This window comes from Cannabis sativa, unplaced genomic scaffold (assembly GCF_029168945.1).
Source record: "Cannabis sativa cultivar Pink pepper isolate KNU-18-1 unplaced genomic scaffold, ASM2916894v1 Contig1, whole genome shotgun sequence".
In the NCBI taxonomy this organism is placed as follows: Eukaryota; Viridiplantae; Streptophyta; class Magnoliopsida; order Rosales; family Cannabaceae; genus Cannabis; species Cannabis sativa.
In genome coordinates this window covers 1,368,993-1,375,409 of record NW_026870037.1, presented here as the reverse complement: position 1 = coordinate 1,375,409, position 6,417 = coordinate 1,368,993, and the positions used below count along the sequence as shown (strand labels likewise).

Here is a 6,417-nt window from a genome sequence, read left to right as displayed (position 1 = left end):
AAGAAAACAGTAATATTCTTGCCCCGCCAATCTGTCTAGCATTTGATCAATGAAGGGCAAGGGAAAGTGATCTTTTCGGGTTGCTTTGTTGAGTTTCCTATAGTCGATACAAATCCTCCAACCAGTGATTGTTCTTGTGGGAATCAACTCATTCTTTTCATTCTTGATCACGGTCATTCCACCTTTCTTTGGAACTACTTGCACCAGGCTAACCGACTTACTATCTGAGATGGGATAGGCCACTCCAGCATCCAACCACTTGACTACTTCTTTTCTGAAAACTTCCTTCATAGGTGGATTGAGTCTACGTTGTGCGTCGATTGTTGGTTTGGCATTCTCTTCCATCAGGATTCGGTGCATCACAGTTGAAGGACTGATTCCTTTGACATCACCCAGTGTCCAAGCAATGGCCTTGTTGTGAGCTCGGAGTACCCTCAGCAGTCTATCAGTTTCCACATCAGAAAGAGAGGTTGACACAATAACTGGCAGCTTTTTGTCTTCACCCAAAAACTCATACCTCAAGTGACTAGGAAGCACCTTAAATTCAAGTTCTGGAGGTTTCCCAGTAGATGGCATCAGCTCTTTTGGAACTACTCCCAACTCCTCATAATACCTTCTGTTCAATGGCCCATAGGAGTCAAGCCATTTCACATAACCCATTACATCTTGTCCCTCTTGCTCTATCAATTCATCTTCAGTTAGGCTCAGTTCGAGAGGATCATCTAGCAGTTTTTTTTCACCCACAATTGTATCAATCAAATCAATGAAGAGACAGCTATCACTTGCCTTTGGGTATGTCATTGCCTTTAACACATTAAATACCACTTCTTCTCCTTGGACTCTCAGCTTTAATTCACCCTTCTGGACATCGATCAAGGCTTGGCCAGTTGCCAAGAATGGTCTCCCAAGAATGATTGGGACATTCCTATCTTCTTCCATATCCAGAACAATAAATTCAGCTGGAAAGATGAACTTGTCAACCTTGACTAACACATCCTCAATGACTCCTCTAGGATGAGCTAGTGATCGATCCGCCAATTGGAGAGTTACTGTGGTTGGCTTTGCTTCTCCCAACTGCAATCTTTTAAACACTGACAGAGGCATCAAGTTAATGCTGGCTCCCAAGTCACATAGTGCATTTATTCCTTCAATTCTCCCAATGGTACAAGGAATAGTGAAACTCCCTGGATCTCTGAGTTTGGGAGGGAGTTTCTTCTGTAGAATGGCGCTGCACTCTTCAGTTAGAGCCACTGTCTCATAGTCCTCCATCTTTCTCTTCTTTGACAAAATCTCCTTCATGAACTTCACATAACTCGGCATCTGTTCTAAAGCTTTGGCGAAGGGAATGTTAATGTGTAGTCTTTTGAAAACCTCTAGAAATTTGGTGAACTGCTTGTCTAGATTGGTCTTTTGGAGTTTCTGAGGATAGGGTATTTTCACATGATGATCAATACTGATTGGTGGAGACTGTTGTGGTGGTGCTGGGCTATCAGTAGCCTTTTCTACTGTTGATGTTGGGGTTGGCACTAGTTGAACTTTAATCTCCTCATCTACTGTTTGTGTCAATTCAGGCCCATCATATTTCTTACCGCTCCTCAGGGTAATTGCCTTGCAGTTTTCTTTGCGATTGACTTTAGTTGTGCTAGGCAAATTTCCTTGAGGATGGGTTGCTACCTGAGTTGCTAGTTGGCCCGTTTGAGTCTGCAAGTCTTTAATGGAAGATCTAGTTTCAATCATGAATTGTAGCAATAAATCTGTTTGCAAACTAGAATTTCCACCAGAGGCTTGTTGCTGAGTATACTGTTGGTTCTGTGCCTGGTTCTGATTTCATTGCTGATAGAACCCACTGTTTCTTCGGTTACCTCCTTGGTTGAACCCATAGTTGTTGTTGTTGTTTTGAGAATAATTCCCAATGGCTTTTGCTTCATCCATTGGCAAATCATCCACATCTGCTTGACACTCAGAAAAGTGATGGGGACCTCCACATATCTCACAAACCACTTGAGCTTGTTTGGCTTGCCCTGCGATTAGCTTTGTTAGGGCCTCAACCTGAGCTGTCAGCTTTGTAATGGCCTCCACCTCTATCACGCCGGCTACCTTCTTAGTGTTGGGTTTTATGCCCTAAACAAAACTCCATTTCAATGTAATATATTTTATTCAACATCAATAAAGAAACAGAAGTATTTTTCATTCATTTGTGTATGTTTTGGTTCACCTTATCAATTGCTTGTCTATTTGATTTATAAATTCATCTGAAACCCTTTTCACATACTTGATCCTGTTTATTGTGTTGTCAACACTTTGGAAAGTAAACATGACTATGTGAATAAAGTTCCCTAGATTTATCAGACACAGGGTTTTACTGATATGATAATCTACAACAAGAGTTTACGTGCATTTGGAGAAATGCTATGTTCTTTCCAGAACATTGGTTAAAGAAAAGCTCAGGTTGGATGCATGGAGTATGCATCGGAAGGGACCGATATTGCACTTTGACTTAGATTTATTAAACTTACCGTAATATCTATTCAAGTCAATATCGCCTAGTTGATCCTAGATCAAATGATCTTAATCCTGTTATGATTAGGCTCAATCTTAAGAGGCTATTCGTGTTCTCTGATTTGTTAGTTAAGCCTACTTTTAGGTCAGGGTGATACGTACATTTTGGGAACACGGTAGTGCAATTGAGTGGGAGCGCTAACATAAACATGGAATCTATAGCTTCTATCTGGTGAATAGTAAGTAAAGGATGATCTCCTTCGAGCTTGACCAAACGAAAATAAATGGTGGAGTACTCATTTCACATAAGTTGAGATTTCATTTATACGGGGTCAAGTGTTTTAAGGATAAAATACATAGTAGGGTGTAACGGTAATCTAATCCATTTACAGTGTAAATCATTCATATAGAGGATCATTGATCAAATTAGGATTATAACAATGGATAAATAATGATGTGTCTATATGGTGGAACATATAGAGCATTCTATATACCGAGAGTGCAATTTTAAGTTCTATGCGTGGATTCAACGAAGAATTAATAAGTCAGTGAATTTAAGTTATAAATTCTTGATCTGCTTATTGGAAGCTCGGTTATATAGACCCATGGTCCCCCCACTAGTTGAGATAATATTGCTTGTAAGACTCATATAATTGGTTTTGATTAATCAATTATAATTCTCAAATTATACTATGTCTATTTGTGAATTTTTCACTAAGTAAGGGCGAAATTGTAAAGAAAGAGTTTATAGGGGCATATTTGTTAATTATGATACTTTGTATGGTTCAATTATAAATATGATAAATGATAATATTATTTAATAATTATTTATAGTTATTAAATAGTTAGAATTGGCATTTAAATGGTTGTATTAGAAAATTGGCGTTTTTGAGAAAATCAGATGCAAAAGTGATAAAACTGCAAAATTGCAAAAAGTGAGGCCCAAATCCATACTGCCATGGCCGACCACTTTTATAGGAATTATCCTCTGATATTTTCATTATTTTAATGCCAAATAATTCAAACCTAACCCTAGTGGAATGCTATAAATAGATAGTGAAGGCTTCAGGAAATTTACACTTAACTTTCACACTTTTCATTCAGAAAAACCTGAGCCTTTCTCTCTCTATACCTTGGCCGCCCACTCTCTCTCTCTCTTCTTCCTTAAGATTTCAAAATACTTAGTGATTAGAGTAGTGCTCACACACAGCAAGTGATACCTCAATCATAGTGAGGAAGATCGTGAAGAAAGACTTTCAACAAGAAGGAGTTTCAGCACTAAAGAATCAGAGAAAGAGATCCAGGTTAAGATCTTGATAATACTCTGCGACAGAAAGGATACAAGGGTTAGAGATCTGAACGGAAGGAGTCATATTATTTCGCTGCACCCAATGTAAGGTTTACTAAACTTTATATGTGTTTATTTCATCGTTTTAGAAAGTTCATATTTAGGGTGTTAATCAACATACTTGTGAGTAGATCTAAGATCCTCGTAAAATAATTTCCAAAACTTAGTTTGACTCCTTTCAGTCGGCCACTGCTAATTGTTTAGAGCCATCTCCTCCAATAGATTGTAAGCCTCATTTGCACTCTTTCTCATAAAAGCTCCACCAGCTGCTGCATCTATAAGAGTTCTAGTGTTACCAACCAACCCGTTGTAGAAATTGTGAACCAGCATCCACTTCTCTATACCATGATGAGGGGACTTTCTGATCAGATCTTTAAACCTCTCCCAAGACTCATGGAGAGATTCATTATCTTGTTGACAGAAGTTGTTGATTTCTCCTCGCAGCTTGGCAGACTTTGCTGGAGGAAAGAACTTTGACAAAAATTTCGTTGCAAATCATTCCAGGTGGCAATAGAGTTGGGTGGTAGGGAATTCAACCAGATCTTGGCTCATTCTCTGAGTGAGAAAGGGAACAATCTCAGACGAATGGCATCATCACTAACTCCATTAACTTTAAAAGTCTCACAAAGTTCCATGAAGTTCGAGAGATGCAGATTAGGATCTTCAGAAGGGAGGCCACCAAAAAGAACTGAGGACTGTACCATTTGAAGTATGGCAGGTTTGATCTCAAAGTTATTAGCATCCACTGCCGGTGGCCTGATACATGACTGCACTCCCGTAAGAGTAGGGAGAATGTAATCTCTCAAGCTACGGCCATTAGCTTGATCTTCAACGGCACCACCATTATTACCGTTATTTGCAGCATTAGCATTCACATTAGCAGCCATGATTTCTGATGTTTTAGCAGTTGCTGAAACTCTTTCTTGCCTCTTGTTCCTTTGGTTTCTCCTACAAGTTTTCTCAATTTCAGGGTCAACGGGTAATATAACTGCTTGCCCTTGGCGGCGCATGCACTCAAAATACCTGAAATAGATAAGAACAGTTTTGCAAGAGAAAGGTTAGAAATTCAGCAAGAGAAAATATACCAAAGTAGAAGTTAGTATAATTTTGTGTAATATTAATTTTTAAACAATTCCCCGGCAACGGCACCAAAAACTTGTTACAAAAATTATGACTACTACGCAAGTATACGCAATCAAGTAGTATCTCACGCAAGTGAGGTCGAACCACAGGGAATTGGATTAAGTACTACTAAATTATACTTATGATTCTATCTGGTAAAACAATACTTTTTGCAATTTAAAGAAAACGATTCAGCAAATTAAAAAGAATAGATGAAGATTAATCAAGATGAAAGATTAGGGAGGTGAATCCTGTTGTTAAGTTACCAATGTTAATACCTAATTGCTATCCTTCTCTCAATGTGAATGACAGATTATGAATTAACCTAACTCTTTTCAAATCTTTTAGGTTCTAAATCTCATGTTCTCTAATTAACTTCTTAATTAAATCAACATGAAATCAGCATTAAGCAATAATCTAATTGTCACTAAGGCTATGTAAATACTTTTGTTTCACATCAAAACCTAGACCATCCAATTTTAGCATTCTCAATTCTCACTTTTCAGATTTCAAATTGAGATCATTAAACATGTAAAAGGTGATCAAACTTGCACATGGAATTAAACACAATTATAGATAGTATTCACAATCAAGATGGAGGAATGGCAATAATTTATTAACTAGGCATAAACTTAAACAACATTCATCATCCTCCCTTAATGGGAAATTTAGCTCATAAAAACAATAAAAGCATCCATGATTAAATCTGAAACAAAACTAAACATAAAAGAAAGAAATAAGGGTAAAAGAAAGAAACTAGAAGGTGATATCGCTGCGGGTCTTCAAGATAGCTTCCTCTCCACCTTCATCCACTATTTAGGTCTTTTTCTGCTTAGGTTGACCTTCTGAGTCGTATTCCTTATATAGGGATGAGAGGTGTGTCTCCAATTGAGAGAAAAATCAAAATTAGGTCAAAACCACGATGTCCGTACCTAGTCGCAACTAGATTTTAAGCTGGTCGCGACTACAGGCAAACCTCGAAAGTTAGAGGTTCTGCCAAAATCCCGAAGTCGCGACCAGAGTCGCGACCACTCGAAAAGGGTCGCGACCTGGCTCATTGGTGGTCGCGACTACTGATGCCTCTCGAGCAGATTTTTCCAATTTTTTGCCAGTTTGTCCCGTCTTTTCACCATTTGACTGAATTTGTTTTGGAAATTATTTTACGAGGATCTTAGATCTACTCACAAGTATGTTGATTAACACCCTAAATATGAACTTTCTAAAACGATGAAATAAACACATATAAAGTTTAGTAAACCTTACATTGGGTGCAGCGGAATAATATGACTCCTTTCGTTCAGATCTCTAACCCTTGTATCCTTTCTGTCGCAGAGTATTATCAAGATCTGAACCTGGATCTCTTTCTCTGATTCTTTAGTGCTGAAACTCCTTCTTGCTGAAAGTCTTTCTTCACAATCTTCCTCAATATGATTGAGGTATCACTTGCT

The 6,417-nt window shown here is 38.1% G+C and overlaps 1 non-coding gene across 1 annotated transcript; it reads left to right on the top strand.

Annotated features, from left to right (window-relative positions):
- Positions 1-4,187: 4,187 nt before the first annotated feature.
- Positions 4,188-4,294, top strand: LOC115703348 (small nucleolar RNA R71). The gene has a single exon (XR_004009120.2). It is a non-coding gene; the product is annotated as a small nucleolar RNA R71 (small nucleolar RNA).
- Positions 4,295-6,417: the final 2,123 nt, after the last annotated feature.